Here is a 14,084-nt window from a genome sequence, read left to right as displayed (position 1 = left end):
AGTGAGACTCTGCCTCAAAAAAAAAAAAAAGAACATCATGATCTGGAGAAAGGCAAGGATTAGGTTTGCTGAGCTCTACATTGAGAAGATGAAGGAGAGTGAGAGATTGGGTGCTCCCAGACAATAGCTAGTAAAGGAATTAAAAACAAAAGCCGAGAAACTACGAAGAAAGAAACTTTGAAATATTCCTTTGATTCAATGCCCATTAAAAAATATGCTCTATGCAAATTTACATCTATATCTGTTTCTAGATCTATGTATCTATGTATGTGTGTATGTATGTATGTATGTATCTATCTATCTATCTATCTATCTATCATCTATCTATCTATCTATCTATCTATACCTACTGTATATGTTTTAAATGAATGCTGGCAAGCAAGTTTGATGTAGTGACTATCCCTGATTTTAAAAGATGCTTACAATCCACAGTGGGTGGGGGTGGGAGTGGTGACAGATGGGGGTAAAGGAACAATTTAATGCTATCAAAAATGAGGGACATATTGCTGGGCATGGGTTGTGGATAAATGTGGCAAACCTCAAGTTCATAAAACATAATAAAATCAACAATAATCCCAACAGGCACTATTTCTGAGCACCTAACTTAAATTAGGTGCTTTACAGTACCATTTCAACCACAATGTTCTTATCTCATTTTGTTGAAAGCTGCAAACTCTTTAAGGGCAGGAACTAGGTATGTTCTGTTTATCAGTCTACACCAGAGACCTACTGTAGTGCCCAGCTCACTGTAAAAATAAATAAATAAATAGATAGATAATAATAATAAATAAGGGAACTGAATCTGTCCACCACATCATGCGGTACTGCTGGTGGGGAGAACTATGTTAAATCCTAGTCAGCGCTCACCAGCCATCCCAGCCTGGTCAAGTCCCAGTCAAGTAGGCTGTATTAAGTCCTGTCCCACAGGTTCTGTCCATGGCTTCTCCTCTTTGGCTGGATACTTGAGAGTGCCTAATATTCAGCACCTGTCCAAGCAGGCAAATGTTCAGAAGCCAGCTTTCCCATCAGCAGTAGCATTTGTGCTCCAACCTGGGAGCTGTGCACAGTGGATGGCATTTGAATGACCAAGGATGGAAGAGACACCTGCAAACCCATTTGTGGTGCATATGTCCTTCTTTGAAAGCAAACATGGTAATTTGTGCATTTTAAAGTATATAATATATTGGGAGGCTTCAAAGCAAAGGGGGCAACTTGGAACACCAAGTAAATGACAAATGCATAAAATCATTTTAAAGGAAAAGCATGAATAACCGATTTTTGAAAAATCAGTAAATAGCTCTTTCCCCTTCTAATTTTAAAAGTTGGGTTATTCATTTTCCCCAAGACTTTCATTAGCCTTAGCAAATGCGTGCTGTTCAAGCCTCAATTCTTGCCATAAGTGCTATTCAGAGAACATCTGCGTGTAGCAGCTCTTTCTCTGTTTCCAAGCAGAGCTGCGACACTTGCTGAAAGGGAGCTACCACACTGTTGTGTCATCGATAGGCCCAATCAGGCTGCCTCTTTCAGATGTTGAAATCGCATGTTTTCTGTACAAAGCAGATGCTTCCATCATATGGGACTAAATTATCCTAAGAGGTTGAGGGAAGGGTCTTAGGATGAGCCAAAACAGGAAGCTCTGCAGTAGGCTTCAAATGCTGCTAAATTCTGGCGTTTGTTTATGTTGAAAAGGAAACAATGAGAGAATGGGACAGATGATCAGTGGCATAAAATCCCAACCAAAGCTGAGAAAAAAAATGAGCTCATAGTTAGGTTTTCTGTAAAATGGCCCTGTGTGGTTTAGTTAGCAGAGACTCTGGGCTGCAGCTGTGGTCCACGCTCTAAGGGGTCCCCAAAAACGGATCTTGGCAGGTAGATACTCTCTGAATTTTTAACTTAAGTCAAAGTGACTTCGTTACGAAAAGGGTTTACTTCAGTGAAGAAAATTGGGGTCTGGAAAGGAAGCTTGGCATAAGCCAGTTGTGGTCAGGGAATCTGCTCTGGCCGCAGGGTTGGACTCTGGTAATGGTGCTTCCTGTCCAGATTAGGATGTCAGAATGGGCATCATGGACTCAGTGGGCTGATGGATCCTGTCCTGCGGGGGAGTCTTCCAGCAGCTGGGTTTTTGACTCTGAGATTCTTCTAATCTTGGAAATGCTATCATTTTTGATGCTCTATCAGCCTTAAAGAGAGACCTCAGCAGGCAATTGTGGCTACAGAAGCATGATCAGCTTCCATGGAGATAGGACAAGTGGCCAGGGACCCAGCTATGTGTACTGATGTGCAGAGGCTCAACAATGTGGTAAACAAGATCTAGCAAAATGAAAAGGTCAGGAACACATTTGTAGAGCACTATAATGAAGTCCTAGCCTACCTCATTCAATTCCTAAAATCTTCTGAAAGGTAACTATTACTGTGCTAGACTACATAGAAAATGTAGAAGTTTATAGTGGTGAAATAACTTGCCCAAAGTCATGTGCCTAGTAAATGGTTAGGGCAGAAAGGAGTTTCAGGTGTGGATTATGTAGCTTCCATCTTTAAGCTACATCAAACAACCAAGGTGGGGGTAGGGTTATCAGTTAAGTCTTCAGTATCGAAGGGCCCTCAAAACAGACAATCGGTATATCATGGACACAGCAGCACATCTTGGAATCCAAAAACCTTGTGAGCCTGGTTCAGATAGACTGTGAAACCTGAAGTTCAGCCTGTGAGATCCAACGGTGATGGAAGTGGAAAGGTGTCACTGGCTTGGTTTGCATGCACATGAGCCCATATACAGAAAGGCATTATTACCCACCTGGAATACCAGGTGAAGTCCCTGATTAGCCTGGACCTATGCCCCAGGCAGAGTGGAGAGCTCAGTGCTGCACTTTACTCCAGCGGGATCCAGGATGGGGCCTGCCTGATGACCCGGAATTTTATCCAGCCCCTTTCACTACAGCACTCAGAATTCAGCCAGGTTAGCTAACGTTCACTCACACTCCTCTCAGATTGTCCTTCAGTTATAAAAATCAGCATTTGTCAGACAAATTTATTAATATCTTCCCCAAGTTCAGAAGCTAATTTCTAAATGAATTCCATGACTTTTGCCCTGCAGAACAGGGAGTGCTGACATGCCAGCTCTCTCAGAAGGTGATCAGGGAGTTTGGAGTGAGAAGACAATCCAGGTAGGATGATTCCTGCAAAATAGAGCTGCCATGTTCCTGCATGTTGTGCCTCCAGCCTGTTTAATGCACAGCTGTGTGTGAAGAAGGAAGTTAATTACTCTCATTTTGGCATGTTGGGACATCATCAACATGCCTGTAGGGTTCTAGGAATATAAGGAAACTCCAATATTTAATTAAACTGCCTGCAAACATTGATTCATCTGTTACCACCTGAATGGATTGGTCAGTGAATGTCTGGTGCTCCTTCGGAGAACTCTGGAAAATGGATAACTCAGGGGCAGAAATCTGGTGTTAAAGGGCCACAGGGAGAATGGGAGTTACTTCTTCCAGAAATGCCTTAGGGAGGAGCCAACCTACAAATCTTTCATAAGTACGCAAACTTGGGCCAGGATAGTGATATAAGATCTAGTAGGAGGCAAGGGGAGTGTGAGAACTGTTGGATACTAAATGTGCCTTTGATTCTTAGAAACAGCTGTTTTATGCAGAGATTACTTGAATTTCTCTCCTAAATGTTTGAAAGAAAAACTACTGGTTAATTAGGATTATGCTGACTTCGAGTTAATTTTCTGAATAAGTGTTCATCCAAAACATTTGTTGAGAACATGTAGTAGATGTTCAAAAATGGAAACAAAACCGCTGGCTAGGGAAATAGCTATAGGAGATCTTGCTTTTTAGTTTTCATGCTTTTATAATTAGGATATTGACTGCAGTAATCATCAATGTTCCAAACAGACTCAACTTAAGTATCCATCATTATATGAATTAGTTTATTAAACTCGGACATTGAAAAAGAAAGATCAAAATTTAGTTGAGCATGCCTGAATGCATCCTCTGAAATGAGGGTGGTATTTTTCAGTAGCATAACTTTGTGAATACTTATTTATGACAGACTTAGTGTCATGCGCTCAATTTTCTCATCAGCTTTTCATTTTGCACACTCATTTTTGGTATGACTCTTTAATCAGTACAGTCAAGGGAGTAGACCCTGTCTTGGTTTATCCTGAATGAGTGGTTCTCAACTTGAGGAACTTTGACTCTCTTTACTGAAAGGACCATTTGGCAATGTCTGCAGACATTTTTGATTGTCACAACTGTGGAGAGAGGATGCTAGTGGACTCTAGTGCGTGGAGCACAGAGCTGCTGCTAAACATTCTCTAATGCACAGGACAATCCCCCACAACAAAGAATTATACAATCCAAAATATCCATTGCGCCAACATTGAGAAACCCTATCCTGACCGAGGTCTCTATCTTTAGCAAATAAAAGTACAGGACACTTAGTTAAATTTGAATTTGAGATAAACAACAAATAATATGTATGTATTATGTAACATATAAATAATACATTAGTATATATATGTTCAATTGACTATAAAAATGTGATGCTTAATATGTCCCAAGTTTTTATGAGGTATATTTTTTCTAAAAAAAATATAGTTCATTTGAAATTCAAATTTATTTAGGCATCCTGCATTTTACCTGGCAACCCTAGATCTATCTCTTGTGCAAGAATGTGACCTATTCCATGAATTCTAAGCTTTTCTGCAACAGAAGGAAATTTTATTTTGTTTGCAGCTTATTGTGCAATTGCATGGGCTTTGCAGTAAAGTATGTCTCAATGCGGATTCCATTTCTGACCTACTGTATCATCATGGAGAGGTTATTTAATTTCTTTAAGCCTTAGTTACCTCATATATGTTATGGGAATAATTATGACAACCTCATAGGTTTATTGCAAAAAGGAAATAAAATAATGTATGTAAAATGACTAGTGTTCATAAAGGATAATTATGATTTTTATTATTGATTTATTATTTTCCTCAGTAATACCTTGAAGTTCTCTGTCAGCCCAGGTTTTATCAAGATATTTTTTCTTTGTAATATATTCAGTGGATTTATAGCAGCTTGCTTTACTAGATAACCCAAGAATGGGTTAAGGTTTATCTTTTCTTTTAATGTTTGTTGAAGTAAAACACAATGATCAAGTGAGCAAATCTTGATTATACTCTTCATCATTTTTCTTTACAAAGTGACATACTCATGGGTATCATCCAGCTCAAAACGTAGAATGTTGTCAGCCCCCGGAGACTCTACCGTGATGTTTTCTATTCATTACACCTCTAAAGATAATGAATATCTTCATGTCCATCACTGTACATTAGGATTTTTTTTAATTTATGACGAATGGAATTATGTGATAAGTACTCTTTCATGTCTGGATTTTCTTTTCTTTTTTAAAGAATATGTTTTCTTAACATTATGTCTGTGAAATTTGTCATGTTGCATATAGCAGTAGTTTAATCTTTTTATTTACTGTATGACATTCCATCATGTAAATATGCAAGGCTTTATTCACCTATTCAACTGCTGATGGGCGTTTGGGCAGTTTCCATAGTTTTACTATTGGAAATGGTGCTTTTATTAATATTTTGTATGAGTTTTGATGCACATACAAATGCATTTACATTGGGCAGAACAGCTGTGTTACAAGGCATGCATAATTTTAGTGTTAAGTAGATAGCTATACAATTTTGCATACAGAATGTGCTAATTTATGTTCCTACTAAGAGTATCCGAAAATTTCACTGTTCCACATTGTCTCTACAGTTGAGATTGCCAGTTTTTATAAATGTTTGTTCTTATGGTGGGTAGGTAATATTATCACATTGTGGTTTGAATAACATTTTTCTGACAATAATGTTGAGCACCATTTCAAATGCTTATTGGCCATAGTAATATAGTGCTTTTTATTATTATTATGCCTGCAAAGCAGGTTCGCCATGCAGTGATTATCATTTCATTCCAAAGCATCATGGGCTGCAGTTTCTACTCCTTGCACAAGTTCAGGACACTTTCAAACACAGGTTACATGCAGTAGATTTGTTACCTATAGGCAACTAGAAAGAGACAACGGAGGCCTAAGATTCATGACAGCCTGATCCCCGAGGCTCAGGAAAGCTGCCTGGACATAGTCTCGTTTGCGCATGCCGCTCTTGCACTGTCGCTCAGGAGCCTTGGAAACAGTAGATATTTGACAAACATTGCCAGGCTAAAGTGTTGTAGGACATCCAATTCTAGGAGAGACTGGAACAGAACTTGGGCTGCTCTGGAGAGCCCCTCTTTATCTCAGAATGTTGCATTGTTAGCACATTCTACAGTTATTCTTGAGAACTATAGACAAGAAATGAGAGAGAACTGGGTTAGTCTAAGGCCACTCGGAGATCTGTCTTGCACTATGTTGACTTAGTTTAGAGGTCCCGGCTAGAGACGAGTCAGGCCCTTTTCTTGTGAGGTCAATTAAGTCCTATCCTCAATTACCTCCTTGTTTGTCTCTCAGACCCTTGGCCACTATTCAGTCGCCATATGTGCCTCAGAGCCAGGTAACAGACAACCAGGAACAAGCCCACTGAAATTATTTCAAGTCATCAAGCCTAAGCCTGTTTGCCCTGCCTAACCCTTTCATTCCTGCAGAAACCACAAAAAAAGGTTTTCGCCTGCTGCTGCCCTTTATCCCTCTGGCTCAACTCTGACTCTGGAGCTCCCATGAGTGGCCCCCTGTGGCATGGCATGCTGTGTTCTCCCCAGGGAACTGTGAGTATAACAAAACTGTAAAACTCTTTCAAGCTTCTCTTTTGATCTTCCTCTGGCTTCACCATACCTCATCCACAGTAATATGGTTAAATCAGCCATCTGATATCTTGTCAAATGACAATGTTTTCCTCCCATATTTTTTGGCAGGCCTTTGTTTTCATTCATTGTTGAATTGTAGAAATTTTGTTTTATAAAGGATATAAATCCTTTGTAAGATGCATGCATTTCCAATTTTTTTTTCTACTTTGTGGCTTGCATATTCACTGTCTTACAGTATCTTCTGATGAAGAGTAATTAATGATTTAGCAAATTAATTACCGCTGGGTGCGGTGGCTCACATTTGTAATCCCAACAATTTCTCCCAAATTGAGGCAGGAGGATTGCTTGAGCCTAGGAATTTGAGACCAGCCTGGGGAACATGGCAAGACTGCATCTCTGCAAAAATGCCAAAATTAATCAGCCATGGTGGCACGCGCCTGGGTCCCCACCAGCTACTGGGAAGGCTGAGGCAAGAGGATTGCTTGATCCCAGGAGGTCAAGGCTGCAGTGAGCCATGTTCACACCACTGTATCCTAACCTGGGTGACAGAGTGAGGCTCTCTCTAAAAAAAAAAAATAAAATAAAATAAAAGATTTTGTGTGTGCTAATTACATTAATTTATTAATTATATTGTTCTAATATTTTATAATCTTTCTGATTTACTTATGTTGCTCTGTCATTTACTGAGAATGTTACTTAAACATGAAATTATAAATTTGTCTACTCTTTAAAAATTTTTTTTTTTTTTTTTTGAGACGGAGTCTCGCTCTGTCGCCCAGGCTGGAGCGCAGTGGCGCAATCTCGGCTCACTGCAAGCTCCGCCTCCCGGGTTCACGCCATTGTCCTGCCTTAGCCTCCCGAGTAGCTGGGACTACAGGCACCCGCCACTACGCCCGGCTAATTTTTTGTATTTTTAGTAGAGACAGGGTTTCACCGTGGTCTCGATCTCCTGACCTCATGATCTGCCCACCTTGGCCTCCCAAAGTGTTGGGATTACAGGCGTGAGCCACCACGCCTGGCCTAAAATATTTTTCATCATTTTTTTCCAAGTTTATCTTAGTTTTAGTAGTAAGCAGGAAAAGTTTTAAGCCTCAGAAATTATGTAATTGGAGACAAATATATTTTCCAGGACCTTTTTTTCTATTTCTCTACAAAAGTTAATAATAATATCCATTCCTGTCTTCCTATGGTACATAACATTCATAACACTGTTAATTATAAACAAGTCTGTGGAGCCCTGATAAACTACCAACAGGTTTTCTAGGACTGCCCTTGACACAATTTTTGACACTTAACAAATATGACTAAGTTGGTAGGTATATAATTTTTGTCTCCCCTTAAATAGAACCAAAAAAGGAAGAAACATATGAATGTTTAAGCAGATAAATACAACTACTACAATCTTTATTGTATCAACCTGTTAGAACATATTTCAATTATAAATGCAACAGAGGGGTTTCAAAGTCAAAATGTTCAATTAAGGCAACTGGTTTCTATTAGATTAACATTTGCGTAATCTATTTTTGTCTTTTATTTTACTTTCAAGCTACTTATGTTATTGAATTTAAGGTGAATTTCTTATAAATAGCATATCATTGAATTCTGTTTGTTTATACACTCTGAAAATCTTTTTACCCATTGTAATGCCTCTGTGACCTAGCTGAATTTCTACCCGATCTTAACTCTGCTTAGCTTTAGGAGACAGGATGTCTGAGATCAGAAGTTTCCCCTGGTGACCAAACCAGTTAAGACAGATGGGATTCAAGATCCAGCTCACTTGGCCTTTGAAGAACCTCTAACTTCATTATAATTTATTGTCCATACTAAATGACACTCCCACCAGTGCCATGACAGTTTATAATCACCATGACAACGACCAGAAGAAATCATGAAAGGACCAAAAGGAAGACCACAACTCCGGTTCTGAGGAATTCTTCACCCATTCCCAGAAAAGACAAGAATATTCCTCCCATTGTTTTCTTTTTTTTTGAGATGGAGTCTAGCTCTGTCGCCCAGGCTGGAGTGCGGTGACGCGATCTTGGCTCACTGCAAGCTCCGCCTCCCGGGTTCACGCCATTCTCCTGCCTCAGCCTCTCCGAGTAGCTGGGACTACAGGCGCCTGCCCCCACGCCCGGCTAATTTTTTGTGTTTTTAGTAGAGACGCGGTTTCACTGTGGTCTCGATCTCCTGAACTCGTGATCCGCAGACCTCGGCCTCCCAAAGTGCTGGGATTAAAAGCGTGAGCCTCCCCTTGTTTTTAATGCCCAAACCCTTCACTAAAGATGCCCCATATCTGTGACTTTCTGTCTCTCATTAATTGAGAAGTTAATTTGTAAGCCAAGCACCCACTTCTCAAGTCCATGGCCATTGAATAAAGCCTGCACTGCTTGATGCTCACTTTTGGTTTCATGCATTGTCTTCTCAGCACTGAATAGAAAAAGAACCCATTTTAAAATCAGTAACACTTTGATTTCTAACGGATTAAATTTGCCATTTTATTATTTGTTTTCTGTTTGTTTGATTTGCGTTTTGTTCTTCTGTTTCAAGTGGGTTACTTGAACAGTTTTAAGAATTCTGTCTTTATTTACAGTGTTTTGGAGTACAACTCTTTGTACAGTTTAATGTTGCTGTAGGTTTCACAGTATACCCAACATATGACTTGTCATAGTCTATTGGTATCAATGGTGAGTCCTGTGAAAGTTTATTTCCACTTAGGTCTCTTTACCGTCCTCATTTTTAAATATCATTATCTGGAGTACAAGATGGTGTAATAATTTTTATTTCACTAATCAAATATGGTTTATAGAATTCATAAAGAAAAGGATAATATATTATTATGTATCTATATTCCATGTCCAGTTTTTTCTTCCTTTCTGATCTCTAAGATCTTTTTCCTTTATTGTTTCCTTTCTGTTTTAAGACCTTCCTTTAGCCAGGCTTTAAGAGTAGGTCTACTAGTGACATACCCTACACATCCTCTTAGTTTTCTTATGTCCGAGACTGTCTCTATTTCATCTTCTTACCTTAAGGATAATTTCACCAGTTATAGAATCTGTGGTTCAGTTTTTTTTTTCTTAAATATCATTTGAAAGTTTTGTGTCATTTTCTTTTGGTTTCCAAGGTTTTGGATGAAAAATTCACTGCCATTTGAATTGGGGTTCTCTTGTAGGTAACATAGTTTCTCCAGCTACTTTCAAGCCTTTTCTTTGTTAATTTTCAGAAGATTAATTTTCAGAAGATTAATTATGATGTTTCTTGATATAGATTTCTTTGGATTTATTCTATTTGGGATTCATTTAGATATTTAAATTTGTGAGGTTTATATATTTTGCTAACTTTAAGAAGTTTTATCCATTATTTCTTTAAGTAGAAATGTTGAATATTTTACTTTTCTGTATCCCTAAGGCTCTGATCAATTTTTTTGGGGAGAGCAGGGCGGGGGGTTCTGTTTGCTCTCTGTTATTCAGACTGGGTAAATTTTAGTGATTAGTCCTCAAGTCCATGGATTCTATTCTCTGTCATCTCTGTTCTACTAGGAAGCCCATCTAGCAAGTTTTAAAATTTTTATTATTTTATTCATACCTGGGTAAATTTGATTTGGTCTTCTTTGAGTAACTTCTATTTTTCTGCTGAGAATTGCTAGTATTTCATTTGTTTCAAGAAAATTTATAATTGCTTATTAATTCAATTTTATGATAGCTGCTTTAAAGTCCTCATCAGATATTTCCAACATCTGTATCATTTCAGTGTTGGCTTCAGTTGATTGCGTTTCTCAGGTTGTGATTTTCTTGGTTCTTGGTTAGATAGGTGATTTTCAATTGTATTCTGCACATGCCTGTTATATCTATTATGAGATTCTGGATCCTGTTTAAATTTGTTTCAGCAGGTATGTTTTCTGTTTAGATTTAGCATGCAAATAAATCTTAGATGAGCCTTTGTAGTAGTATTTTGGTCTACTTGGTTTATATGGTGTGTCTGGGGCTCCTGTTGGACCTCGCTGGCATCCTAAGGGGGCAGAAAGTTCTTTCTCAGGACAGGCCGTATGGTCTCTCTAGGTGGGGGAAGTGATTCTCCACCCTGGAGGGGCAAGTCTTCCCAAGTCAGGTGGCTTGTTGAGGCAGGATCCCATTTGCCTGTGCTTTCTGGCCACCCAGTGTCTCTCAGTGACAGAAGAGATTTTCATGCCTTGTGGGGATAGAAATTGCTTACCAGAGTGCTTGTTATGGAGTGATCCCCTTGCCCCTTCCAATACCGTCTGGCTGCCTGGTGTCTCCTGAGGGCAAGGGGAGTCTCAGGCCTGTGAGATCAAAATTGTCTCCAAGGTTGGGCACCCCACCGTGTCTTGTTCTTTCAGTCCTCAGTCCCTAACAAACTCACCTTTGTCCTCCCATCTTTCAGAATATGCCTTTTATTGCATCTTGCACTATTTCCGGGATTTATAGTTAGACCTAGAGTGGAGAAGCAGGGAAAGCCAAGTCTACACCATGTTATCCAGACCACATGCCTCCTTCAACTCCTGCTAAATTGGAAGAAGTAACAAATTTAGAAATGCTATATTTCTTGTTGAGTTGACCTATTTATCATTTTAAAATATGTTTCAATCTTGAGTAATGATTCTTGCCTTATACTTTTTATATTCTTTTTTTTTTTTTTTTTTTTTTTTGAGACGGAGTCTCTCTCTGTCGCCCAGGCTGGAGTGCAGTGGCGCAATCTCGGCTCACTGCAAGCTCCGCCTTCCGGGTTCACGCCATTTTCCCACCTCAGCCTCCCGAGTAGCTGAGACTTGAAGCACTAGCTTTCATTGGTTAGTGTTTGCATTGTTTATGTTTTTCTAGTGTACTTTAAAACTTCCTATCTGTTTATAATGAATTTGTTTCTTTTGTAGGCAGCTTGAAGTTTGGTTGTATATTTTTATCAAATTGACATTATTTGTCTTTTGATTAGAGTTTTTAGTCTATTTATATTATTTGACTTAATATAAATCTAAGTACAGTTAAGTCTAAATCACCAATCTTGCCATGCTTTCTATTTGTCATCTTTTATATGATCAATCTTTTTCTTGCATGTTTGTATGAAGTAAATATATTTTATTCTTTCATATTTTTTCAATCTGTTAATCATTATTATTAATTATTATTTTTATTAGTACTTACCTTCACAATTACTATTTGCATCCCTGATATAGTTGAGTGCTGTTGTCCAACCTGGCAGCCACTGGCTACATGTGATTTTGGAGCACTTGAAATGTGCTAGATTGAATTGTGCTGCAGATGTAAAATACACACTGGATTTCAAGTATTTAACACTGACAAAATAATACATAATATCCAGTATTAATTTTTGCATCTATTAAAATAACATTCGAGATAGAAAATTAAATAAAATATGTTATTAAAATTAATTTCATCTGTTTCTCTAAAAAATTTTTAATGTAGCTATTAAAATTTCTGACTTCATATGTGTGATTTACATCGTATTTCTATTGGAAAGTGTTCCATTGTATTCTACCTTAAATCAGTGTTTTTACTGCTCTGTGAATCATGCAAGGACTTTAAAACATTTTAACTGCATTGAGACTCCTTTTCTCTCATATTGCTTCAGTAAAATATTTTAATTTTACATATTTTAAATCCACCAGATAATATTAATACTGTTTTAAACAGCCAAGCTTTATGTACATTTACTCACATATTCACCCTTTTTACTACTACCACTTATTCTATTTTACATTTCCTGGGAAAATAATCGTGGGTCATTTTTCTGCAAGAGCTTCCTTTAGTAATTTCTTTAGTGTCGTTTTTCTCATAATGAATTTTTTAGTGATTGCCTGAAAACATCTCTTTTTTTCCCTTCATTTTTGGAGGATATTTTCACTGGATGAAAATTTCTACATGGTCAGCTATCCTTTCCTCATTAAAAATAAATGTCATTATATTGCCTCATTTTTTCCATCACATCTTTTGAAATGTTAGCTTGTCAGTTTTATTGTTGCCTTTTTGAAGGTGTACATATTGTTCAATGATTACTTCGAAAATTTTATCTTTGTCTCTATTTTTTAGTAGTTTGCACATGGTATGTGATGGTGTCAGAAATTTTTTCATTTGTCTTGTGTGAGGTTTGTAGAACAATCTGTTTATTATTTTTTATCATTTTTAGAAAATCCTTTGCTAAACATCTCTTCAAATATTGCTCCTTCTCCATTCTCTTTACTCTCTGATTTCAGATGCTAATTACACACGTATTAGACCTTTTCTCTGTGCTTCATATGTGTCTTCTCTTTTTGTTATTTTCCTCTTTATCTTTCTTTGGTCCAATATGGATGTTTTATGCTTAGTCATCTTCAGTTCATGAATCTTCTTTCCTGCTGTATCTAATGTGTATTCACCTATCTATATCGAAACTTGTTGTCATTAAATCCTTACTATCACTTATATTATTTTTAATATCTAGAATTTCTGTTTTATTATTTTATATATTTTAATTCTCTGGTGAAATTTTCATTTTTTCATCCTTTAATTGAATATATCATAGTAATTTAAGTATTCATAGACTCCGATATATAGATCACCTATTGGTCTGCTTCTGATGTTTCATAGTCTCTTGGGTTTTAGTTATTTGTTCTTACTTCCTGGCATGCTTGGTAAATCTCAGTATAGTACAAGATGATTTGTAGAAATTCTGAATTAAATTTCTTTGCTCTATAGAAAAGAATTTAATTTATACTTTTAGTGATATAGAGTATAATCAGATATTTACTTTCAGTTCCCCTTTACTGTTATAGTATATCCTTTCCAGAGTCCCACGAAAAAGCCTGAGTTATGTCTCAGGGTCTCTCCTTTTTGGCAAGCCCAGAACTGTAATTTTTATCTCTCCAGAATCACCAAAGTTCTGAAATATCTGCTTAGCTTTTTACTCTGTTGAAGCCACTTGATGCTTCATTTTGCAGATTCTTGCCCTGTTGTGTGTGCAGTTTAGGAATCAGTATTGAGGGGAGTTGTGTGCAAAATGTTGAGAGCTTGTCTCCATGAAATTTCCGTTTCATTTTGATCCCAAGCCCTTAAGTCCTGGATGCTGTGGTAACATTCAACATCAGTTTAAGTGTGTGTGGGCCAGAGAGACTGCCAGATGCTGTCATTCACGTTTTTCTGTTCAGATTCTATCCTGATCTGAAAGTCTACAAGTGTCCTCAGAGAAAAAAACCTCGTGTTAATCTAATATTTACCTCATGTCTTTCTCTTTTCTCTAGGACTTTGGTCCTTTGACGTATATCTGTGTTAGTTTCTTCTGATG

This window comes from Hylobates moloch, unplaced genomic scaffold (assembly GCF_009828535.3).
Source record: "Hylobates moloch isolate HMO894 unplaced genomic scaffold, HMol_V3 SCAFFOLD_1, whole genome shotgun sequence".
Classification (NCBI taxonomy): Eukaryota; Metazoa; Chordata; class Mammalia; order Primates; family Hylobatidae; genus Hylobates; species Hylobates moloch.
Note: the sequence above shows the minus strand (reverse complement) of the source record.